The following is a 26,799-nucleotide window of genomic DNA, read 5'->3' on the forward strand; positions in this document are numbered from 1 at the left end:
TATTAGAAAGGGCTTAGGAGCTGTTAGGAAAATTGGTAAAAGGCCAAATATGTCAGAGAAAACATTGGAAGGGGCTGGGGGAGTGCTGGAGAGTTCTCTACATTCAGTCCAAAGCCAAACCAGAAGGTTTCCAAGCTGTGAGCACAGAGTTTTTGCCAGCTTTCTGTGTTTCCTCAGACGACTCCTCACCCAGCTTTGTCCTATGTGTTCATTACTTTAGGCGCCATGGGGCCATCAAAACTAAGTGGAATTATGCAGAATTATCTGTGAAAAGAAATGACTATTTCACCAGGCAATGCCATGTCATTTTTGATCCCTAGCTAATTTTGTCCTGTCACAGACACAGTACTTCTAGCCAGCATGAAGAATATTAACACAATCGGTCATCTCAGAGCCAGGTTTCAAATTAGCCTTGCATTCCAATCTTAAACCTCTAATATATTTTAAATGACCCTCAGATCAAGTAGATACAAGCAGGAAAAGATCGTAGGCCCTGATAAATGAGATCTATATTTCTTTATTTTACTCCAGCAAAGAAGTGGGCATTCAACAGATTCTTTGGAGACAGTTTTTGTATGTCAGCATTTATCTGGCTACAGTTAGAGCCGCAAAAAAGTTTCAGTAACAAACACTTAAAGGGAGATTTTCCCCTCAGAGACTGATATTTTTCATGCTTGGTCTCCCTCTGTGTTCCCAGATTGTTTTAAAATGTTAATAACTTTTTGTCTGTGTTATGAGATCTACTCTTTTCAATCTTCACAGATATATGCACAAGTTTAGCCACAGAAGACTTGGAAGGAAAATATTTTTAATTCATTCCTGGAACACTTCTGAACAGTTATCTCTAACACATACACCCTCCCATGACTCTTTTCTCTAGAGATGCACTAATTACAGGCTTCCAACATCCCCTTAACTTAAGGTAGTATCACTATCTATTTTATAGTTGGGAAATGGAGGCACAGATATATCACTGATTTATCCCACCTAACTTTAAGATGAACCAGCCCCTAGAGACAGACAGAGACCTCTGGAGACCAATTTTGCCCGTCTGGATCTCAACAGCCCTTTGGAAGTGTTTCTTGTTTCCTATTGACTACTGATCCCAAGAACCTATACTTTTAGCTTAAGCCTCCCAGAAAAGCTGGATGAATCCATGCTTAAGTGAGTTGTGGAAGAAGTCTACACCGAGCTGAAAACAACACGTAAAAAGGGAACAAACTGAGAAGCAGACAACAAATTCTGTGTGCCATGAATTATGAGGATCTTCTTTTGTAATACTTGGTGCTCCCGGACCCAATTCATACAAGACCCATTTAAGACCACTTACTGTAACCTTGGACTTGTGACTTACAGCAATGCGAGACTTTGCAGACCTAGGAGGCCTGAAGTACAGTAATGTGCTTTTGTACCACAGATCTCTTAACTGCTATGTAATATAAGCTATGCCAAGAAGTCAAAATTTTCATTATTGGAAAAATTCAATTTCCTGACAAGGAAAAAAAAAAAAAAAAAAAGGAAATCTGAGGAGTTAAAAGAAACTCATGCAACTATATTTTGTTTCAGAAGGTTCAGAATAAGCTTTGTAACTACCACAAACATATTCAATTTATTGAAAATGGCATATATAACTCTGACGTGTTTTGTATCATGGTACTGCATTACAGAACTTAATAGTATTAAACAGTTAAAAGTTCTATACAGTGTACATGACATTTACTGTTGTCCTTCGTTATACTAAGCATCTCTCTGCAACTGCTATTTATTTTCCAATCTTTTTTCCTAATGAGTTTGTTCTATATTTGTATTATAAATGCCTGTCTCTATTTATATTCTATTTCCAAAACTTGCAGCATAGCTTCATCTGTTTACAAGTCAATAGTCCTTTTCTTGTGGAAATTACTTTATCCTAAAACAAAGAAAAAAATGCTGAAGGCTCAAATTCTTGCAAATTGTTTTTCTTTAGTTTGGAGTCTGGGGTTTAATGCCGTGACAGAAAGGCATTAATACTCAGAGCGCACAGGATATAGCCCAAACCCAATGGCAACTTTTCAGCTTGATCTTGTTACCAACTGGATGTTTTTCTTCCTCCCTCCTCACCCTTACACACCCATGCGTTTAACTTTTGAGTCTAATCCAAAATCTACTTAAATCAATGGAAATCTGGATTAAGCCCACTCTAAACAGATTAAAATAAAATCTGATCGTGAATTTTCTTTCACGAAGGGAAGGATTCAATTTTGATAAAACCACTATTTGCAGAAGTCTCATACATTCTATGCACAGGAAAAACAACGAATATATGTGTCATATTTTCCACAAAATGCATATAGCTTCACGAAGTTATGGCTTTAAATGTCAAATTATAAGGGACATGACATTACCCAAATAGAACAGCTAGGGTTACAGTTAATAATGCAATTTTTATTTTTTTTTATCCTGTAGGGGAAACTAACATGTCAGAAGCTCTTTCTTAAACAAAGATTTCTTAAAGTGCATTTTCAATGTGTGAGAGAAAGTGAGCAGAGGTAGACTACTTGAAATAATTACTGGTAATACAATTGTATTTTGCAAGATTAAAGGCCAAATGAAAAATATCCCATACATCTAAAAAGACCACAAGAAAAGTATCCCATACATCTAAAAACAACATTTGGCTCCTTTAATTTCCTCACTTCTGGTAATTTTTTCCCCACAGTTTGGGATTTTTTTTTTATTCCCCAAAAATAATATTTCCTCAGCATAGAAATAATATTCCAACCTCTCCTAATTTCATTATCTTCTTAAACAGGGCAGCATGCCTATGTTTTTCAACAGCAAAGAGAAGGGACAAGATGCTTTCAATGCAGCCCATGAAACAGCTTGCAAAACTTTATTTTGTGGACATAATACAATGAAAAAAATTTCTATTCAAGACTGTTCTGCCACCTCCTGAAGACAGAAGCATGTCAAAAGCTAATGAACTTTTTAAAAAAAAACTTTTATTGTTCCTACGTTCCTGCCAATTCTTCAATGAACTCTTTCTTTCAATGAGAGAAGAATGACATTTCTTCAAGAGCAGCATTAAAAAAAAAAAAGAAACATGAACAAATGTTAAAATTTATTTCAGCTAAAATCTGACAGCCAAACATATGGATGCTAACCCAATGGTTCTTAACTATTTTCACAAACTACCCAGTTAAGAGACATCCATAGAAATCTATTTAATTTCAGGGACACTGATTCCCTATCAGGCCAGAAAGAAATCAAGCCCCCTCCATATTTCCTGCTGCACAGAAGGTGAAAGCATCCTTTAATCTCTGTGACAACAAGCAGCAATTTATCTAAAGTGGTATTTTTGGAGCCTCCCTTTCTCTTCCCCAAATCATGGCACAAGCAGAGCATGGATGTAAAGGAGATTAGAGAACTACAGGGAAAAAAAAAAAAAGGAACCTTCAGGAAAATACCTGGAAATAATGTGTATTTCCTATGAATAAAATAAGAAAGGCAGTAAGTCTGTTACAAGTGAAATGTATCAGCCAGGAGGGGGACATGCTCCAAAACTGAGTTCTCTGGCTCCTGTTCCATTCAAATAGTGCCCGTTTTCTCAAGGGAATAAGGTATTTGAAGAACAGTCAGTCCCTATGAAATATTCACTCCTCAGAGGCTTAAGAGAAATAAGAGAAATAGCTTAGGGAAATAGCATAGGGTCTGTGGTCGCTGTTTCAAAACTCTTTTGTATGGTTGGTTTTAGTATCCTGGTACCTAGGCTTATCCTTCCTTCAAAAAGAAAAAAAAAAATCTCAGAGCAAAGAATACTAACAGTTTGTGGCTGTGCCTGACTGGCTAATATGAACAAGAACTGTGAGATCTGCAAACTGAAAACCCAATTCATTATATATACCTATATATATATATATTTTATATATATTATATATACACCGAGAAATGGCATTCAGTCTAATAAGAAGCTTAGACTGAAGTTTCCAAAATGTGTGTTTCTAAAAATCAAGAATAGCTACTGACTTTTTCTTAAGGAAAAAAAAAAAGAGAGAAAAAAGAAAAAAAAGAAAAATTCACACACTCCTCCCCCCCCACAAATCAATGCATTATAGATACATTCCTCTGGATCCGTCTTTAATTATTAATTACCATTCAGCTTTGCAGTGACTCTCATGGTTATTTCACAGTGGCAGACCAGAGAAAAGAGTCCATCTCACTTCAGCTAGAAGGGGATGGAGAGAATGGAAAAAAGTAAGAAGGGGGAAGAAATCAGTAAGCCTCCAAGACAAGCTGTTTATTTGATAGTTTCAGAAGATGATACTGTTTAAAATTTTATTTTCAACACCAAATGAAAAGGACAGAAATAAAAAATTAAATAACTGCCTGTAGCTAAATACTTCCTATTCTGAATGCTTAGAACTGAGCTGAAAATCCATGGAAATAGATATTTCTTGAAAGAATTGCAACTAAAACCTTAATTCCAGTAATGTTCAATACAGTAAAGTATAAAAGTCCACATAGCAGGTAATGGCAGATAATGATCACAACAGCTAAATGTTTTCTGCCTAAATTCATAATAAATCCAAGTGGATAAAGGCTGTGAGGTAAATGCTTACTAGACTGGTAGAAAACGTAATTCTTGCTAAAAAGAAATTGAAGGGAAAGGAAGGAAAAGGGAAAGGAACAGGAATACATGTTATTATAGAAATATAATATTTTGCTTCCCAGCAGTGGTTCCATTTTGGTGTGAAGTGAATGATTTCTGTATGTAGGCATCTCAGACAGCTTGTAAGGCATTTTGTAGTTTAGCCTTTAGAATCACCAAAACGCAGGTTTGAATTCTGAAGACATATCTGTAGTCTAACTTATCCTAACGTTATTTATATTTTGGGTGGGATCCTATGATTGCTCCTGAAGGTTTAGGCATCAGAAATAGAAATGATATTTTGATTTATTTTAAGTGTTTAATTTCACATTCTACTTTTATTGGGGAGGGGTGTGTGTACACTGACTTTTAGCAAGAAAAAGCCATCAGATCATTTCATTTTACTCCCTGTATCATTTTTTCTAGACTAAATTTGTCCAACTCGAACATTTAGATATGAGATCTTGCTGTGCCCTTACATATAAGACTAGAAGGCCCTTACTAATGAATATATTCTCCATACATAAGTAATTATACATGGCAATCATCACCTTTTGATCTTTTCTCTTTGATAAGGTTAATGACTGACCTCCCTACAACTCATTTCATAAAGCTTATTTTCCAGCATCCTTTGTGGGTCCACTCTGCACCCTTTATCTTCAGAGTGTGTCCTCTAGAAGTGAATTGAGGCCACCAGATCTTCTGAGGTGAGGGCACCAAAGTCAGAGGCAGATACAAGTTCATTTTCTAACTTGTACCATACCATTTACAGACAGCCCGCAAACAGCTTAGAGAAGCCTCATCGCAGGTTTCCATGATTAGGGATTCTGGGATAATCCAGCATACTGCTTCTTTTGGAAAGCTGCATTAAACATTTTGTTCTTCTCTCCCTAAAATGGAAAGGTTACTTGGCAAGCATGCCTTATAAAATTAGTGCATGCATATTGGGGATTGAACCAGTGCAGATACATACAAAAATAATCAACAGTTTTTCATCCACACCACCAGGTTCTCCCCAAGAATCCAAGAACATTCCAAACCCAGACGTAATTCATCTCTCAGACTCCAAAGAGCTGTTTCTAATCAGACTCCTCTTGTTTAGCCTTAGGCTTTATAGATCTCCATCTACGCCTGCAGCAATAATTATTGTAACTAGCCTCTGCTTCCCTGGGCTAATTGCCAGTAGAATCCAACAGACTTTCTGCAGAAGAAAGAACAAGTTTGTCAAGAAAGAGTCTGCAGTCAGGGAATCAGAAACAAGAGAAGAAAAAAAATGGAGACAGGAAATAGAACAATATTCCAAATTCCATTCACAAATACAAATAGAAATTTTGGCATGAAGAACAAACTTCATGAGCTCTCTTTGCCATACCAATTCAGATAATGGACATGTTGAACAAGTTATCCCCAATAAATTTACAATGACTTCTGAATTATCCCCAAATCCACATTCCACCCTAAGAGTCATAGGTCCATTTTTCTTAAATCCTGATGCACTGCTCTGCATCTGGCTGTATCAAAATGAATTTTGCTGGAACTTCATCATCTAATCAGCCATTTCAGATTATCCTTGCAACAGCCATCATTATTTTAGCAATCTTCATGCCATTTACAAACTTAACAGGAAAAATCATGTCAGTATCCTTATTAGTGATTAAAAATACAGAATTACTGACTAGCATTGGATCCAGAACTAAAGCCTAGAAACTAAGGTAATTCACAATTTTGAGTTTCCTCACAATAGTGAATTACGTCCGTAATTGTGAGATATCTGTTGTTTTTTTCCTGGCACTTGCCCCAAACAGACTATATGAGCAGGTGGAAAGTAATACCCTACTTCTGTAGTTGACAGACCTGCCTTGGATCGTAATCACCCAAGATCTTTTTTTCAACACAATGCAATCATTTCACAGAATCATCTAGGTTGGAAGAGACCTCCAAGATCATCTAGTCCAACCTCTGACCTAACACTAACAAGTCCTCCACTAAACCATATCACTAAGCTCTACATCTAAACGTCCTTTAAAGACTTCCATGGATGGTGACTCAACCACTTCCCTGGGCAGCCCATTCAAATGCCTAACAACCCTTTCAGTAAAGAAGTTCTTCCTAATATCCAACCTAAAATTGAGATTTGAACTCACAGCTTTTAAGGAAACAACATGTGCTGCAACTGTCATATTTACCCAACACTAAAAAGCCTACCAGGAAAAATAAATTTTATTTTCATAAAGCAATGGGTTACATTCCTAACTGCAGAACTGGAAATGGTTAAAAAAGTGTTCATGGTATTAAGTCATGTGTAACTCTAAAGTGGCTCCAGTGTTTCACTTAACTTGAGAGCTTGCAATGTGCTTGCTCCAATCAAAAGACAGGCTCTTACTCATCTCTCCATAACTCATGTCTTCATCACCTCTCCAGGAAAATGAAATTTTAGAATTTGTACTTCATATTGCCATTATAACTGATCACTTGCTGCCTTCCTCTATCACCATTAGAACTGACCACTTGCTGCCTTCTTCTCATATTTCAGACTGAGTCTCTCTCCCCTGTTCCTTTTTTCTTGGAACTGGAATACAAGGTGCAAAGGCAAGATTTTATACAATTCATGCTTCCAGGTTGCATTCAGCTTCTCACATTAGCTGGCAAGTTTGGCATACAAACCAAGTTCCCTTGCATCCAGGTAGCAGTGCGGACTTACCATTTATGCTTTAACAATTCTCTATCAACAACTACACATAAAATCTAGAATACTGTGTATACTTTTGGGATTCTACTGCAACAAAGACTGAAAGACCGAGTAAGTAGAGAATCACGGTTAGAGGACTGAAGCACATGACATACAGAAAAGTAAGAGAACTCCACTTGTCTAGTGGAGAAAAGAAAACTAAGGGAGCATCTTCCACTACTTAAAGAGAAGAAAGCAATAGGCTCTTCTCAGAGTTACATAGAAAAGAACAAGAGGAATGAGGGAAAAAAAAAGTTGTAGGATAAATTCCATTGGGACATAATGGGGAAATATTTTCACCATGAGAACGGTTAAGTACTAGGACAGGTTGTCCAGCAAAACTGAGGACTCTCTATCCTTGGGGATCTCAAAATGTATTTGGACCAGGCCCTTAAAAACTTCATCTCACTTTTGATACAAGCCCTAATTTGAGCAGGCAGCTGGACCAGATCTCCAGATGTCCCTTCCCACTTCAATTATTCAGCAATTCTATGTCACATGAACTGCTTACAAATGTATCTCATGTGCATTAATATCTCATGTGAATATCATATTTTAGAATCTTGATCAAGAAATCTCATGTCCTAAGGCCAAAGCTTTGGAGGAAACCAAGTATATTTTATCATCATAACTGTTTTCACCACTTCGTAAAAAAAAAATTTAATCTTTTCATAATGGCTTCACACAAACATATTTAAATAATTTATAATGTATCAACTGTACTACTCCAGTTAGCTCTTCTCAGTATGGTAAGCAGACAGTAAAGGCCATGTTTTTCCTGAGATAAAGCAAGGTTGGAGACCAGCATTTCTATTCAGACTTTACAATCCCTAATTCAGTTTCATGGCATAATTTGTGGGCAGAGAACAGAATATATTGCTAGGTTTCATCTCTCTCTCTATTTGCTGTTTTCATATCCTTGCTCATTATCACAGTACTTCAATAGAAACCCTATAGCTAAAATAACTATAGCTTAACTTAGACCCCTCAAAAAACATTTAGCATGAATATACTCATTTACTACTGCATCTGATGAATAATAGCTCCTTCCTCCCTATATACTAGTGATACTATATAGCTGTGCACTATATACTGGTGATAAACAAATGATCTTCCAAAACATAGTCTATAGAAATGTTTTTAAAATATTCTGGATGAAACACTGCACTGAAATATAGTGCCATATCACATACTGTCATTTTAGAGGTAAAGCTATATTCTGTTGCAGTATGCTTTTCATTCAAACACATAAATAAAAAGTAAGGGAAGGAAGGTAGTGGCAGGAGTGTTCATTTTAACAAAGTACCCTGTAGCAACCATATCAATTAGGTTTGCATAGATCTCCAAGTGCGAGGCAGTTAATGAATCACTGATCATTTTTCCCAAGTCTAACTTAGACATGTTAATTAAAAATTAGAAGAAATCATCATCATATAAAATGAGTTCACTGAGAGAGAATATAAAAATACCTACCAGGCAGTGCTCTGTACACGAGACTTCTTTTCAACACTAATTAAAATGGATATTTCTGCGCATGCAAGTCTACCCAATGAAACGCAAATAATAGTGTGAGTTTAACATTTAATGATTTCTCAGTTAAAGAGAAGACTTTCATTCAGGAATGCTATAATTTACTCTGAGTAAGATCCACTTAATCATTATGTTTACTGCCTCCTTTTTCTTCCCGCATTTCCTTTTTCTCACCAGCCATGCAATTGGCAATTTAAGATTTAAATTCTGACCACTTAAGCCTTTATCTATCGCATTTCCCAGCCCCATCTTTATTTCCCTCCTTGCAACACGGATGATCTTGCTGAAAGTCTCCCTTAGCTACCAAAACGAGCCGGCTCCACCAGAAAATCAAACACTTTGGAGCAGAGCTTCACCCCCCAGCTGAGGCATTCCCCTTGGCAGCAGGATTAGTTCGGTTCAGTTGCACAAATGAAAAGCAGGAGGATTACAGAGAGCTTTGCAGAGGGACGGAGAAGCAGCCAGGTCACAGGGGGGTATGGAGAAGAGAGGAACTGGTCTGCAGGTCACATCCTCAGCTTAGAGAATTTGGATCGAGTTCCTCCAATTGTAAATTTTCAGCCTCTTAAGGAAGCCTCCTTCACCTTACCTCCCCATGTGAGCAGAGCAAGGATACAGTAATCCTTTGTCTTCCCTCACATGGCCCTGGCCTGCTAAAACTTTAGGGTCTTTCAGACAAATGCTTTCTCTCATACGTGTATAAAGCATTTAGTGGGATGAAATTCTGACCTTGACTGAGATCTTAAGGCAACACACAGTTATAAGCAAACTTAAAGGATGCCACATCACGCACTCCACAGAGCAGTAGCGCTAGAATGGAAAACATGACATCTCTGTCACCAGCACCTTTCGCCTGTCTCCTCCCAGATAGCCCTGTTTCCCTGTCTGCTGTGGAATCTCTTGTTATCCCAATCGGCTTCTCATGCCCATGCATCGGCAAGCAGAGCTGCTAACTTAGAAGAGCCTATTTTTAGATAGGGTGCCTGGTTTCCCTGAGCGACCGGGGGCTAGAGCTGCAAGGTATGTCTTTCCCACCTCCTGCCGAGTGAGATGGAGCAGCCAGACCTGGCCACCGAGCCGCCAGGGCAGGGCAAGTGAGCACTGAGCCCTCGCCGGTCTCCAAGCTAATGGTAACTCCTCCGAGTGCATGAGCTTGCATGAAAATGTATCAGGCTGCAACAACCTGATTGAATCTATACCCTACACTCCCTTAATGCAACTTAGATCTGTCTGCGACATGATTAAGCAAGCTTATTTTTATTAGGATGTACATCTGAGCGGATGAGCAAGGGGAGATGAGTCACTTATTTTTGAGCCAAGAGAGAGATCTCGGTTAAATCAATCCTGCTACTGCAGTGGATGTGCTAGGAGTCTGGGCTAGTAGCCCTCCAAGAAGAAGGAAGAAAATAATGGGTTATTGTGAAAACCACAATGCAGACTGATGGCTCAAGTTTTTATGAATCACTGTCCTAATCAACATTGCTAATCAGAAAATTAAAAAAAAAGGCCACTGAAAGTATTTTTATTGTTAAAGTGCACACAAACACCGAGAAGACATCAGAATATTTCAGAGCAAAAGGACCCGCAGCTTAAGGGGAAAAAAAAAAGAAAAGCAACGCAGCTGCAGCAAGTAGCCACAGCTCACTGCAACAAGCATGGACTTGTTCATCTGCGAGAGCAACATGTTCCGAGGTTGAATGGTGACTTTCTCCAGTGCTCATCATAAACTCAAAATGACCCTCCCGTACCACCCTGCACAGGGTGCTCAAAGGGGACAAAATCATGACCTTTAGGAAGCAGGGAAACACAGGCTTCTGTTTCACAAAAGCAGTTTAATATATTAGATGTGCCACAGAAGGGACAGGCAAGTTCACACAGTTCCCCCACTGCACAACACGTCCCTCAACAAAAAAAGCTCAGTCCAAGCATTTGGGATTGCCAGGATCTGAATCCCCTCCAGCCAACGCTCCGTAACAGCCCAACGGGGAGGCACTGGCAGGAGCCAGCCCTGTACTTCCAGCACAGAAACCATGATTCAGCAAAGCCCTTAGGCACATGCAAAGTATTTATTGAATTAGGGCCTAAAAGCTCAAGACCTAAAGCTAGTTGTCTAAAGGACAACTGTGTTACTAAGCTAGACAGCAGCAATTAGTTCCAAAACAACTTTTATACCATCCATATCATAGGCTACCAAATGTCATTCATCAGCTGCAATTTAAAATTAAAGAAAAAATGCACTGCAAAACTGTCTTTTTATTAGTTCATTTCTTATCTCTGATATTGCTACTGCAGGAGTCAATGCTTCAAACAGGACTGATTTTTGATGTAATAAGAAAAGTGCCATTTAATTGATGCTCAACTAAGATTTGTTTTGTAATACGCACAAGTATTTTGTGAGTGATTTCCTACATACCTCAGCTCCTTGGAAGCACCCAATGTTTCAAATCTACTTACAGTATTAAAACATAACTGGCTAAGCTTTGAGGTTGTCTCTGTCATGCTTCTGTAAATATCAGAGGTGTCACGGGCAAGTCTTTTTGCTGTTTGTTTTTTAAAAAAAGGTGTTTTATTTCAGAATCTATTTCTTACCCGCAGGATGATGACTGTATGTTCATCACTCCAATGAATTTCTGCTTTTAGAAAGTTTCAGTGTGAAAGAATTAGACTGGCAGATGTAGTTAGGATAAAATTCTTCCCACAAAACCAAAATTGGCTGGTCTGATTCTTTTTTCTTTCCTTCTCTGTAGACTCAGTCGGTGTTACATGAGTATCTCCAGCTACATGAATGTGATCACTTATACAGTCCATTGTGAGGCATCAGAGCAAGTACCATTAGATTCTACAGGTATATTTAAAAAAAAAAAGCCACTATATCTTGTTCAAGCTTCTTTTCCTTTTCTAAACCAGATCATTTATTTTTAAAGAAAGCATTGGTGGCCTGAAAAAAAAAAATACTATTTAAAATGTCATCTGTCCGCAAGCCAGGCAGTGTACATGTAGATCATATTTTTAAAAAAAAAATCACATTACTTTATATATTCTACTATTCTAACATCTGGTTACTGCAAAGTACTCCAAGTCACACTAGAAAAAGCTAACAATAGCCTGTCTCCAAGAGGATAATGCCAGACATTTTAAAGGAAGACATCTCCCCATAATACTTCTAATTTTGCAATAGTACTGCACCATGAAAGGGAGTTCATATCCTTAAGACAATGGTCTGAGAGTCATTGTAGTTTCAGCCTAGAAAAATAAACTACTTTTGTAAAGAATAAGCCTTAAAATTTACAAAACATTTGTACCAGTGAGATCCTGCTACGGATATCTACCCTGCAGAGATGTCTTTCTAGCAACTTCTTCAGTAGTCTGTAAAACAATAATCTGGTCAAACATTGTCACTTTCAAATCCTGATCAGGTGCAAAGTATTAACTAACTGTAAAATACCACAAAAATACATAAATTGGACATACTTCGCACCAATTTTCAACCAGATTTTCTCACAAAAGTCAGTATGATGCACACTTCTGCTGCTCCTTCTCTTTTTTTTTTTTTTCTCCAGAAAACCATACTTGCAAGCATTCTTTTATGAACACAGTTAACCCACTGGAAAATTATGAACATTGCCCTTAAATTGTTGTTGATAACGTGAAGGAAAACCTCACTGTGATGATTCTCTTCCCATTATGGATAAAGGGAAAAAAAGGAGCAAGCTCAAAATGGTAATAGCAAAATCTAAAAAAAAATAAAGCTGAGAAATAAAAAAGGCATTCAACAGCGTGCCCAGTTGTGCTTCATTTCCAGTTGGTTTCCCCTGATGGCGCTGCGTCTGGGTGGCACGCCATTAGGCAGGCCCCTACTGCTTTGCTTTAACTCTACAGCGAGGATGAGCTGAGCCCGACTGCCGGCTGGGAAGAGCTACAGAGCTCACCGAGTGCAGATCTCTCACAGTGAGCGAGGCTGCAAAAGCAGTCAAGGAGATTTAAGCACCCGTTTTCTTTCAGGGTTCCACCACTAGCTTTACATAGACAGCTGCTGAAGCCGAGTTAGGCTGCGGGTTGATACCACAGCAGAGCTACCCTTAGGGCTCCTAAAACCACCACAGGACCGCTTCAGCATCACCTCCCCCTGACAGTTCAAATCTGAGGAACAAACCCTGAAAAGTTAATTTCGTACTGTCGAGCTCTGTGTCGGTTCAGGTTTCACCCGTCCGCATCGCTCCGATGGCTCAGGTAACATCTGTCTCCCGGCAGCGGGCACGGAGCCAGCAGGGATTTCACACCGCGCCGCCTGGCTAATTTGACAGCGCTGCTCCGCATCGCACTTGGGCTGCTGGATGATGAAGTGGCGCCTGGACTGGGATTAACGACCCAACAGTCGGACTCTCATTTCTAATTCGCACCACCCTGCGAGAAGCAACAGGCTTGAGAGCGTACAGAGCAGCAGCGTGCTGGCCAAAATGCTCCTTACCCACAGGAAAAGCCCCAGGATGAAGGAGAGAAGGGGCTGTGCCCTGAGCCCGCACAGAAAAGCCTTCCCTCAGGCCTGTGGTGGGAGGTGACCCCACGCACAGGCATCTGAAGGCGGTCAGAGGCCACTTCAGCACCGTTCAGCTCCAGCAGTCACATTTCTCTTACCCAGCACTGGCACAGCCTTCCAGCGAACATCCACCAGTGCTGAGGGGTCAGGAACTCGAGCGAGTTTGCTCTCTGGTCATCCTCCATTCAGAAGAGTCACAGAGATGTAGTTTTGAGCAGACCACAGGCTGGATCGTGTGGTGTCAAAAAAAAAAAAAAATCCAGCTAAGTATTGCAGATGCTATCCAGGCCATTTGCCTGGATACATTGCAGATGCCACCCAGGTTATGTGGCGGAAAGAGCCAAGGCACGCTGTCAATCCGAGACCCCGTTACTGGACGCAATTTAATGGTGTTATGAGCTGATGATAAAGATCCCTGGCATTGAAATTTCCTTTTTCCTTAAAAGCTCCCAAGACAGAAAGGGCAACACTCTGTGAGCAGATAACAAACTTTTGCGGACCATGAGTACGTGTACGGAGACTGCGCACAACCCCGACAGGGAAGACAGGAGGCAACGGTCTCCGTTTCCTGCCAGCTCGCAGGCTGGTAGCCAGCGGAGTTCTGCTCATGCTGAATTTGTCCTAATAACACCACAAAGCCAAGGCAGAACACAGTGGCACAAGCACATTTGGTGCAGTAATGTTTGTTGTAACTCTTATGTGCCCCAAGAAAAACTTCCATTGCAAGATTTATTTTCCCTAAGCCTCACGGCTAAAGGGCCTGAGCACGAGTAGCCCTCTGAAAACAGAAGTTCCTGTACCCAGATGGTTTTCATGGTACAGCAGGAATGAAGGCAACTGAGTCGTGTCAGTCAAACTGGCGGCTGGATAATTGGCATATTAACATTATCCGACTCCTACTATTGAATTTTTCATATTAGCATCACGTAGTTTTTGCTAATAAGTAAGCGTCACCAAAACCTTCCAAAGTTACTTGAAATTAAATATATGCGCCATCATTAGAAAAAAATCATGAAATTCTCCCTTAAGCAGCAACTGCTAGACTCAAATCCCCCATTTCAAAGTCATACTGAGCTAAATGAGTATTTCCATTCTCTATACCATACAAAAAGAGCGCTGTGAGCCATACGCTACTACAGAATCCCTGCCCCACACACAATGTCTGATGTTTATATTTTTTTAATTCTTGCAAAGAGGTGAGAGAAAATATTAACTTTTTTTAATGACCCACACATTTGTTTATCTAACAAACATGAAGCACATATGTAAGTTCTAGTGGTGATTAAGATTAGATAGTAAAATTAAAAAGTAATAGAGAAACTAAATATCAAGAGATAGAAAATGATGCACAAAACATGCGTAAAACACAAATAAAAACAGTAAGATCTAGAATCTATAATTTAGATACAGCCCAGAAAATAATAATAATTAATATATATATATTCGGAAAACTTGAAAGTTTTGTTTTTTTTTTTAAAAAAATTAAGATGCACATATCAGAAATCTTTCTACTACCATTAGATATAAAAGAGATGCTCAGAGGTCCATTGTCAGAGAGCATTACTCAACTTGCTGCAAAACAAGCAAATTGAGATATTACATGCTGTGGTTTACTTCATGTACCACTAATGAATCACTGTGCTTTTAAAGCAACATAAAATCAGGAACAGATGCATTAAGTGTCCACGGATGTTTATACCAGGTAGCGTGGGCGACTTGACATTTCGCATTTGTGACAGCACCGTAACTGAGTCTCCATCTCAGCAGCGCTCTCTCTAAAAGCAGCTTTCCATAATATCTCTGCCCTCCTGTTTTAAAAACAAAGGAGCTCTTTTAAAAGATCTCCCCTCCTGAAGTACCGTGGGTCACTGAAGAGGTACCATCACAAAACCACACAAACACTCCGGTTTTAGTTCAACGTGATCCTTGAGAAATGCTACTTTCCGCTTGGCACCTAGCACAACAAGGGCCTTACCAGACACCATGACTGGAAAGACAGCAGCAAGAGAAAACCCTAAGCACAAGAGCCGTCACAGGGGGGTGAGCACAACTCATAAAGATGGTGACAACTACTGGCCATCACAAGGCAGGGGGAGTGTGACAGTGGAGTAAAATGCTGGCAATGCTGTCATTTCTACCCAGATGTGGTCCAATTATTCAAGCTGCCAATTAATTGCACAGGGTTATGGATATAGCTCTGTGCAGAGCACACTAAGGTTTATTAGCTCAGATTGCAGCGACAACACATTTTTTGCTGCTTCTTGCCCAGGTTTTATCTAGAAGCGGAGCAGAGGTGTTTCATGTTCACAACCGGAGCTAATTAGCCTTTCCAGGAACCTGGGGAGCTCAGCGCAATGACTCGAGGTCTTTAAATTGCACTCTAAGCACATCTTGTATTAGGTACGTTACCAAAAGCCTGTGCCAACCGCCCAATGCCCTGGATAATGGAGAAATGACTACGACCATGATCTCTTAACTTATAATGCAAAGGTCTAATTACTATACCAAAAGATGAGAAAGGATACGTATGGCCATATGGGGCTTTTTATAGTGCTACAGGTCTTTGGAAGAATAAATTATATCAAATACATGAAGAAATACAATGTACACAGCAATCCTGAGCTTTGCATTACAAATTCATTTGCACTGTCCATTTAAGTATGGGTGAGAATACTGACCAGACATAGCTTAAAATAGTCTAAAAGAAAACAAACGTGGGTCTTCCCAAAACCAAGGCTTCACTTCCATTTCCAAGGCACTTCATACTGCTACAAGCAGTGTTTACCCTTTGTCATCTCCTCTGTGCTGGTTCTAATTAATATTATCTGAGGGTGTCACCTGAGCTTCTTAAATTATCTGCTGGCTGCTTAAGTACATTTCATTTTATTCCTGTTCTGTTTATTCAACACAGGCTTCTTATACCAGTCCTGAAGACATTACCTGAGCACACTCCAGAAGTATATGACACTGTGATTGAAGCCTGCTAGGTATGAGCCTTCCTACAGCCCCCTCAGGCCAGAATTCTGCATGCCACAAAGAATTTTCTTTTAGAGTTTTCAAAGATAATACCTGTATAAACTGCTGTGTGTTTGTTTGTTTTTAAAGGGAAAAAAAAAAAAGCATGCCTTGCACACAGAAAAGAAGTTGAGGAGCTTTGTGGTGGTCCAACATTACTGAGAAATATATGTATTTCCACAGCCTACACCTGTTACCTCTTACTAGTCAGTAGGAGCAGCCATCACATTCCGCACTCTGAAGTCCAACCAACTCCTTTAGCCAAAAGATTTCCCCAATCTCATGACTGGGTTTGCTTCTGTGTTGATCCTCTATGGTCTAACTCTCTGGGGGGTTGCCTTTATCTAAAATCTGAAGTAATGATCATTAATATTCCTTAGTGTTGAGACTTGTGACTGCCTCACATTCTCTACAAGGGATTTGTTTGCCTTCTTGCACCTGACATATGTCACCTAACCCACAGAAACCCATCTGTCTAGCATATAAATACAATTTACTGTAACCTTTCCTCTTTATAACCATCTCTGTTTTTCTTGGAAGCATGCTTGTCCTACCAGTGAAAACCATCACACCAATGAGGTGGGAAAACTAACAAACAAAAACCAACTAAGTAGTTTTTATGCATGATTTGGCAATACAGAATCCAATTTGGGTCACAAAAGACCTTTCTTTGTTGTGTTTTTTGATTTTTTTTTTTTTTTAAATGAAACAAAGTCCCTGGTCTCAGAACTTTCCTGGCTTTAAGGCCAAGAAAATCCTTAAAATCCTTTAAGGCTTTTCAGAACACAGTTGTCTCTCAACTAGGGAACAGCATCACTCATTTATGACAACACGACAGTCCAGGACCTTTCCATCAAGTTGACAAAGATGCACAACTTAAATAAAAATTCACATTCAAATTATCAACAAATGAAAGTTAATGATGGATCAAATTTGGCAGAACTATTCTAACATGTAACACAATTTGGTCCTCAGCTATAAGATGTGAAATTTAAGTGATAAATGGTTGCTGGAGACCTTTTCAAGATAATTGACATGCTATGGTGCATTAATATTTCTTTCATTAGTATCAATCTAGAGCTCTCATCTGTTGGCAGAAGGCCAACTGCATTGTGTAAAAAATAACCCTACCAAAAGAGTATTGTACTTGGAAAACAAATGACTCAGGAAACGAAATATTTTTACTATTAGTCAGATAGTATAAGAATCTGATTTTTGACCTTGGTTCTTCACTGTCATCTCCTTTTCCTGGTATTGTCATTTCCGTAAAAGATACAGGTGCAATCAGTTATTATTTTAAGTACTTGATCTGTGACAGAAATTGGGTATTTTGACATGAATATGAACTGAATATCACCTGCAGTTACTTTAACAGATCAAAAGCACAAAGTAAAGGACCAGATTTTGGAATGCCATGCTTTCCAGGCAAGTGTGATGTAAGTCTATTGATTATTTTCAGAATAATTCAGCTACAATTATCATCTGTTATTAGCTGTTCTGAGACATTCTTTCCTCTCTCCCTTACCAGTCTCCTTTAGTGTACAAGGAGTCTTGCTGAGAGGGCATGAATTTCAATCAGAGGTCATTATCCATTTCTTCCTCCAGCCCACTGTTGCAATGATATCATCTCCTCAACATTTTCCCCCTTAACTGCTAAGTCTGAACACCAGCATTCACTTACCCCATGTTCTTTATGCTCATTCTCACCACAGTCAGCATCGCTAACCCTTCAGCTCTACCGGGCACTTCTAACTTGTCACAATCACTTTGGCCGTAAGATCTTCCCAGTAAAAACTTGTAGAAAGGGGAATTTTTCAGAGTCCTGAGAGCACCAGTAAGTTTTATCTGCCCTTGGCAGCCTCACCTTGTACCTAGCCCACACACTCTGTCCATAACACCAGGACCTCAATTTCAGCTCAGGCACAGGGTCCTAGCCTGAGTCACAGGCCTGCTTGTTCCTGTTCCTCCTCCCTGATGTTCCTGAATCATTGCTTGGGTCTCCCGGGCTGACCTTGGACCTGTCTTGTTACCTTGCCTGAAACTAGGAAAACATTCATTTTGCATTATTTTCTAACTAGGTTTGTTATTCCCACATGCAAGTTAAAAAGCAAGCAAGGCAAAGTTTTAAAATATTCAGACACTGGTTTACCAGTTCTTCCTAGCTTACTCTGCAACACTCTTCAGGGTTCTGAGCTGTGGTTACAGCATTTACTGGCAGCTGAGATGGAGACAAAGCACCAGAATTCAGCAAATGTTAAAGGGATAAAAAAAATACTTCTAAACCAATCATTGCTATGAAGTCAAGTAAAATAGAAACAAGATAAATCCTGTGGATTCCCCTGAGCTAGACAAGCCTTAAATTCCCAGCTTCAATAAAAAGAACAGAAAAAGAAGAAAGAAATGCAGTTGTCCCTTGTGTCATCATACGGAAGTTAAAAAGCACAAGACCCTTTTCACCCTGCACAATCGCAGTTCGCTTCTGTTTGAAAAGATCTGAAGAATCAAGTGAGAGATGAAAATACATCTATTTTCTGCTATTACAACCACGGTAGAGCAATCCTTGCATGGGTTTCATGCCCACACACAGTCAGCTAAAAACAGCGAAGAAAGCATTTGCTACCTGAGAACGGTAGCATAAATAAAGAGGACAACACCATAGGGTAAGATTCTGGCAGGCGAAGCACGTAGCTGCTGATGGTGTGCTGCAGGTACTGCTATGGGACCCAACTGCTGCCAACCACTTCAACCCTGGCAGCTTTCATCGTCTGGAAAAGGAGCATAAAAAAGACAGTTTTCTTCTATCACCAATTCATGGCAATACATACGGATTTAATGGGAATGAGACTAGAGCAAATCCAAAGTGTCCTGGAGAATATGATTTTAGCATGGGAGACTTAATTACTTATATCACAGAACTTTTTTTTTCCCCCCCCCCACAACAAAGCACAACTGAACTAATGGCCTGGGAGAAAAAGCTAAACAAGCAGCCAACAAGTGCAAGTGGAAATGAAGATGATGCTAAACACGTGGGAGAGAATTCAGAAAAGCAAGAATGCTACTGAACAAACAACATGAAATCCACCAAGGTAGACTGCCACACAAGGGAGGGAAAAAAAAAAATCAAAAGCCTAAATTAGAAAGAAAATGGGGTAAGGTATAATATAGATGAGAAAGACATTAATAAAGAAGAACATGTTGTATGTTCCTTCAGAGTTATACAAACCCTATTGCCACTGTGCTTAATTCTGGTATCATTCCACGGGATATGAATTTATCTCAGGATCCATGCAAATCTGCCTTTTTCAGTTCCCATTCTCCTTCAGTTTTGGCATGCATCACATGCTAGAATACAAATTTATTGCTTTTTCCAGCCATGCTGATCCCTTCCTTTTCCTGGCTTCCTTTAATGTTTTCTATATGCCCCTTCCCTTGTGTAGTTTTTGCCCATTTGAAAATTCAGTAATCCCACTTGCAATTATTTTCTTTTTACCTTATTAGGTTTTGTTTTTACCTTACTCAGTAATCTTATTTTATTTTTTTACTGCTTAGAAACTCGATCAGTCTATCTGAATCCATGGAGTTTTCAGGGTGTGATCTGTACAAGAAATAGTATAATCTACCTGTATGAATGAATCCTGAACGGAAAAGCATTTAGCAACAGGGACCTTTGAACTCACGCCAGTTCAGCTTACGGCTGCACGTCACAAAACATATACCAAGCTCCACATATTCTGATGATCAAAGTTATAGTGCCAGTAACATATAGCGCCAACGTGAAGGGGAACAAAATAAAGAGTGAATTACAAGACATACATCAACTGTAGGATTCCTTCAGAAGACTAACAGGCCAAATGCACACGTATCTCTGATCAGAGCAGCCCTCAAAGTATCATAGAATGGTTTAGGTTAGAAGGGACCTTAAATATCATCTAGTTCCAGCTCCCCTGCCATGGGCAGGGGTGCCACCCAATAGATCAGGTTGCCCAGAGCCCTGTTCAACCTGGCCTTGAACACCTCCAGGGATGGCGCATCCACAGTTCCTCTGGGCAACCTGTGCCAGTGCCTCACCACCCTCTGAGTAAACAATTTTCTCCTAATATCTAATCTTAATTTACTCTCTTAGATTAAAACCATGATCCTTTGTCCTGTCATCACAGGCCCTGGTAAAAAGTCCCTCTACATTTTTCTCATGAGCCTCACGGAGCAGTACAGAAGCCCAGCACGGTGACAACTCCACAGGAAGATCCTGATACATACAGCAAATTCAAATACCACATGAACTTTGTCACACACAGAGAAACAAAAGGAATCCTGTGCTATGATCTCTGCCTATTGCGTATATCACAGAAACGGCTGACTGTCTCAGCTGGGATAAATCCTCCTTCAGTTGCATTATGGAGGCATGACCCAGCTGGACTTCTGCTACTGGATTTGAATAGCATCTCACCCATCCTAACATCCATCTTGACTGACAAGCTGCTCTTCATAGGTATGTTTATTCCACTTGGTTGGGTGCAGCTGCTCTTGATCTGGCCGAGGTGATCAGGCTGTGCTTCTCTAGCGAAGTGATACATAACAAACCCAGACATAACTTTTGTAAGGCTTTGATATAGAGCAATGTTCAGGAAGGGTAACAATAAAACAGCAGGAATCTTCATTAATCCTATGGGGAAAGGTATATATTTATTCTGTTTTCCATCAGATAATGGAAAAAATAAACCAGCAATATAGGAATTCCAGTCCTTGAGTAAGAGCCTCTGTAAAATCAAAGACTAAATTGAAAAAAAAAAAAAAAAGATTAAAAGGTCTCATGTACCTCTGAAGTACAGTAATTTGAGACAGGAAATTGATATCACTATAGCAACCAAAGTAGTGTCATGAATGACTGAAAAGAATTTTAACCTATGGGGTAGGAAACCATGGATGCTCAGGACATGAGAGGAACATTTTACTTGCAGTTAAGCAATAAAAAATAATCAGCCATATATTACATCATATTTTTAATAAATTTTCCTCAAACTGTTGGCGTTATGCTGATTTATTATGTCTAATTAGTGAGAATTCTAATTACAGATCCCAGATGGTGAAATCTTCAATTGGAATACAAAGAGACTACTTTAATCAGTCAGCATCTTACTTCGGTAAGTCTGCAGGCACAATATCCAGATGTAAATAAAATCTAAGGTACCAAAATATCTTATGTGAAGGAATGACTTGCAGGAGCTATCAGGAAATGAAAGCTTGCAGTAATGAGACTAAATTTATATGGAACCACACTATGAGGTTCCTACAGATAGCAGCCTTGCCCAATGGGTTGGAAATTTCTCTTCCAAACAACTGGCAAGAGAGGCAAGAAAATGATTACAATTTCCCCTGTCAATCAAATTTCTTGTTAGTGATGAAAGTCCAATCAAGGGTAAGGAAAATTGTTCTAAAGCCAAGAAAACAATGATGGGCCCATAACAATGGGTTAGGAGTTCAGAAGTGTTCTGAAGGGGGGGAAAAAAAAAGGAAATAACTGACTTTCAAATTGATGGGGAAAGATGAAAGCATGTGAAAATAAATGGGAATGGCAGGGAGGACAGTCAAGATGGTTAGTCGGGGGAGTACTATGGAGCCATGAGTGTCCTCTGTAATTGCTCTCTTGATTTATCTGGAGCTATTTAAATACAAAGATTTTATGAGAAGACAGTGAACCTTCTAAAGATAGGTACCAGATGGGTGAAGAGAGAGACCTGTTTTTTTTTTTTTTTTGTGTGTGTGTTTGTTTTTAAGTTGACCCTGAGTTATGACAAACCATTAGTTTTCATGATTATGCCCCATAATCTCCATATGATTATGGAGATATTAGGTCTCCATTTGAAGGGCATGCCCCACTGTGCTAGATGGTGTCTGGGTCTGTGTTTGTGCAAAGTTCCAGGCCCCAAAAAACTTACAAGTCCAGATAATCCTATATGTAACACACACATGGCATATCTAACAATATTGCAGGGCCATAAAGCCCTTATGCCTATCCCATGAGCTGAGGAGACATGAAGACAAGGGAAGAGGAAATTCATTTCACATGGATGGAAATAGTATTGAATTACTCAGTCCTTGTTTAGTCAAAAATGTGCTTCCAGACGCAGCAACCTCTCCAGCTGAAAAGCCAAGCCAACCTTTCCATAAAGACCACGAAGTAGGTACCCATGGAAAAGCAGCCCTTGTCAATGGTCATCATGGGCCCAGAGAAGCAAGTGAAACTGTAAATCCATGTGGAGGATGAGGGACATCGTTCACATTCTCAGAGGAAAATGCCTCTACCTGTACGGATCTGCCTGGAAAAAATAAGTCAGAAACTACATATCCCCAAAGATTGAGAACACATTTCCGTCTCATTCCATAATCAATCATGTCTGTGTGTTAACAGCTGGAGCAAAATGAAGCACACCTCTAGAAGAGTAACATCAAGGTTGGGCCCAGTGTTGAGATGGAAAAGCAATGTTCAGCAGGCTTTCTCAGTGGTTTGAATACCCAAAGAGTGCATAATTTCAGGGGGAAAAATATAAATTAAAAAAATCCTCTAAAATTGAGCACTGTAAACACCAAAACAGGGTGCTGGATGGGAAAATTCTCCAAAACCAAGTGGTAATGGAGATTCCTAACAGCAAAGAACCAATGGCAAAAATCTCAGTTTACCTAGAATGTTGTGGTTGTACTTTTCCACACTTACCAAACGCAGACAGTTTACAGCATAAGGCAACTGCAGCATTCTCAGCCACAAAAAAAAGAAATATGGTTTTATTTTTTTAAAAGACGGGTTTACAGCTAACAGACAGAAGCCATGTAATTTCTTTGTATCCAATCCCTACAAACAGAGGAGAACCCTTAGCTGCTGCAGTAGGGCTTTAAAACAAACACAAAAATGGAAAAAAAAAAACAGGCAGACATTTCTGCTACAGCCAGGAAGATTGCGCATGATGCATTCAGATGAGACTTTTGTGCTAGGACTTGTAGCAATTAAGGCAGTCTGAAATGGAGAGAAAAAAGAAGATGGAGAGACTCTCCTAAGATGAAAAGCTGGGAAAGACTCTTTGAGAGAAAGTGTTTTTGCAAATATTTCAGTCATGAGACAGGTCACATTGTTAGACTTGCAAAGCCCAAGAAAGCACTGAAACTATTTTCTACTCTCCTGCTTATAATATTTTCCTAGAATACCGAATATCTTTCATTATCATTATGGTTTACATGATTGCAACTTGAACATAATCAGGAGCAGAACAGAAAATTTCTGGCAGGAGAATACAGAATGTTATAGAAACTGCTCAGAACCCGCTTTTAGATGTGTGTTTCTTGGCTAAGATGCGGTGAGAAGTATTTGTACTCTTTTACTGGTGGAGTTAGCAGAAAGATCATATCAGCAGTAGGAAATTAAGTGCCTCTACTTTATAGTGCTGTTTTGATTAGAAAAGTAGGGGGAAGTACCTGAAAACTCAGTATTTTGATCACTGTATATTTACCACATGCGATGCTATGAATATTACACCTGATAGTATCATCACACATTTTATGGTTACCATAAATATTCGTAATCCCTAATGATTTCAGTTTATGCAACATGATATTTAAATTGCAAGACACATAACTCAGAGATAAATGATAACCAAGCCTGCTTCAGCAGGAGTCTGCCACAAGACTAGATTTTCCATTCCTCTGATCTCCATTTAACTGAATTCTGCATTTCCACTAGAAGTAGCTGTAAACCTTAGCTAGAAATCAAGCTATAAGATATAAGGAGGTTTTAAAGAAAAAAAAAAAAGCTCCTAAACATAATTTTTCATGTGTAAGGAATTTGCATCCCATTTCACTTCAAACATCTGAGTCATATTACATTACTGAAATGAGAATTTTAATAAGGTTACTATTTTGCTTCTGATTAGTGTTATTACTAATTGCAATGATTAATATCAATTGTAAATATTAATATAAGACATTTAATTCAGGGTTACATTCAGGCCAAACCATGATTCAAATCCACCCTTTATTACATTTAACTGTGTTTCTCTGATACGCTGTTCAGCTATCAGATCTACATGGGATGAATGATGGCTCAGATTACTCGGAGCTGCTAAGGAATTTAAGGAAATTTGGGATTCTCCTCCCCTCTGAAACACAGATATTTCCTGTTAACGTAAAATCAGTCCTGAATGCTCAGTCTGTATCGCGGGGTGCAGAGGGCAATGTAGAATCCAAACAACTGCCAGTAGAGATGTTGAAAGAAAAGCCTTTCATGCTTTTTTTTCCAGGAGGAGAAGAAAAATGAGGGGAAATTAGCTCAGTTTGTTGTGTCCCTGCTACACCCTTCATTCAGAATTTCACAGCTGAAAGTTCACCACCCATGTAACAAGTCTGCCAGAAGCACTGCAAGCTCCAAGCTTAAGAATTCACTGTGAATGAATTTAAATGGAAAATTAGAGGGGAAAAAAGCAAGTCTTAGCAGGATTCACAACAGGGGCTCTGAAAAGTTCAAGCCAAACTTCCAGCCCAGACCCAGACGCTAACGAAAACCACAACACAGTACTTTCCTCTGCAAATAAAAGCTGCAGGATGACAAAACTACTTGGGTTTGTCCCTGACACGACTGTCCTGCATTTTCCAGCAGCTGAACTTCCTTCCCCACAAAAAACCTCAAGAGGCATGTGTCTTCTACATAAAAATAAATCAGAGCGTGGCTGTGGTCGCAGCACAGCCTGCCTGAACCCAGCTCACGCCAGCCGTGCGGATCTCCAGCGTGTCACATCTCCAGGGCTATAAAGCATAAGCTGCGAGCGGGACTGAGGGCTAAGGGGAAAACAGACGTGATCTGAGGTAACTTAGTGCCACGAGAGAATTGTGGATATCAGCTTGTTTATAGCATCACACGGGGACGTTAAGTCCAATAGAAACAGCGATGTTTCTGACGTTTCTCTACCAATGAAACATATTAACGTTGTTTGTCAGAAGATATGCTCGAGCAGAGAGTGAATTTGAACTCCACACATCCTGAAATTACTCTGAACTGCATGGCAATTTCCCAAGACACACTCAGAATATGAAAGCTCTATGGCTTTAAATAAAAATTGGAAGAAACAAGCAACAGGTAATAGCCCTCACAGTGATTTATCTAGTAGATTTTTATTTCTTTTTAATAGCCTGTTCTTTCTTTAGAGGGATGTGTACATTAAGACAAAAAAACAACGTCAGATCATGTCAGCAACATTTTCTTAAGAGATGTTTAAAGCACATAAAATGCATCTCAAACTTTAAGCCCATTTCGAGCATTTATTTCAGTGCTACCAGAATACAACACTGCTGCTGTGCAAATTCCTCATTTACTGCATGGAATACGAGGCCTAATAAAATCCATTTTTAAACTTTGTCTCCCAATTAAAAATAGAGATTAGTGCTCTCTAGGGAATTTGAAGGAACATTTTCTTTGAGTTCTAGATCATGAGATCTATTTTCCATCTCAAAGGCAGTGGATGCCAATAACCTTGACTCCAGTCAGTGAGGACTAGAGAGGAACTCCTGTTAAAGATTTCCTATCAGAGCATCTTCTTTCACAGCTTACATGGAAAGCCCTGGAGCACTATAGGAAATGCTGTCCCACCTGGGGAAAGGGGTTTGATCACGGCCACTTGGGACGAGATGAGTGATCGATGTGTGCTGGCTGTTTTGTACAGTGATGATTTTGAGCACTTTTCATTCAAAGGGTTAGAGATTTTCATCCTCTGCATAGACGCTGAGTACACTCAGTGCCTACAATGAAATGAAACAGTAGGAGGAGGTCTCACTGCATCTGCAGGAAACACTGTGCAGCCAAACAGCAAGACAGAACAGCGAGTTCTCTTTAGACTTCCAAAAAAAAAAAAAAAAAAAAAAAAAGTAAGTTTTCTCTGCCTCCTATTTCATCTAAGATCTTGTGAGTATTACAGGTCCACGTCAATAAAATGTACATCAGAGACAAGTTTTAAATGACCTTTCCAAATCAAAAGGAACTCAGCATCAATGGTTTTAACTAGCATTTTTAACTTTCAGGATTTTATTGCAATTAAGCCATTTTCTGGAATAACTGCTTATCTTTTCTTGATTATTTTCCAAATTCTAACTGGTTGTGTCACAGCAATTCAGCTGAAAGAAAACTTCAAAAAAAAATGTAGCATGCCTACTCGAGCCATTCAAAGGCCAGAAAGTAAGCACTGATAGAGATATACACACTGACTAGATGTTTATAGTTACACTAACTATATATTATACTGATCACATATCAAATATATATATATATATGCACATATATTAAGCGCTCGGTAAGATGCTTGCCGATTTCTAAATGAGTTTAATCTC

At 39.3% G+C, this 26,799-nt stretch overlaps 1 protein-coding gene across 12 annotated transcripts in view; it reads right to left on the reverse strand.

Annotated features, from left to right (window-relative positions):
• SORCS2 (sortilin related VPS10 domain containing receptor 2) overlaps positions 1–26,799 on the reverse strand; it is a 544,650-nt gene that overhangs the window by 376,045 nt on the left and 141,806 nt on the right. The gene's annotated exons all lie outside the window — the stretch shown is intronic.

Source organism: Anser cygnoides, chromosome 4 (genome assembly GCF_040182565.1).
Source record: "Anser cygnoides isolate HZ-2024a breed goose chromosome 4, Taihu_goose_T2T_genome, whole genome shotgun sequence".
Taxonomy (NCBI): Eukaryota; Metazoa; Chordata; class Aves; order Anseriformes; family Anatidae; genus Anser; species Anser cygnoides.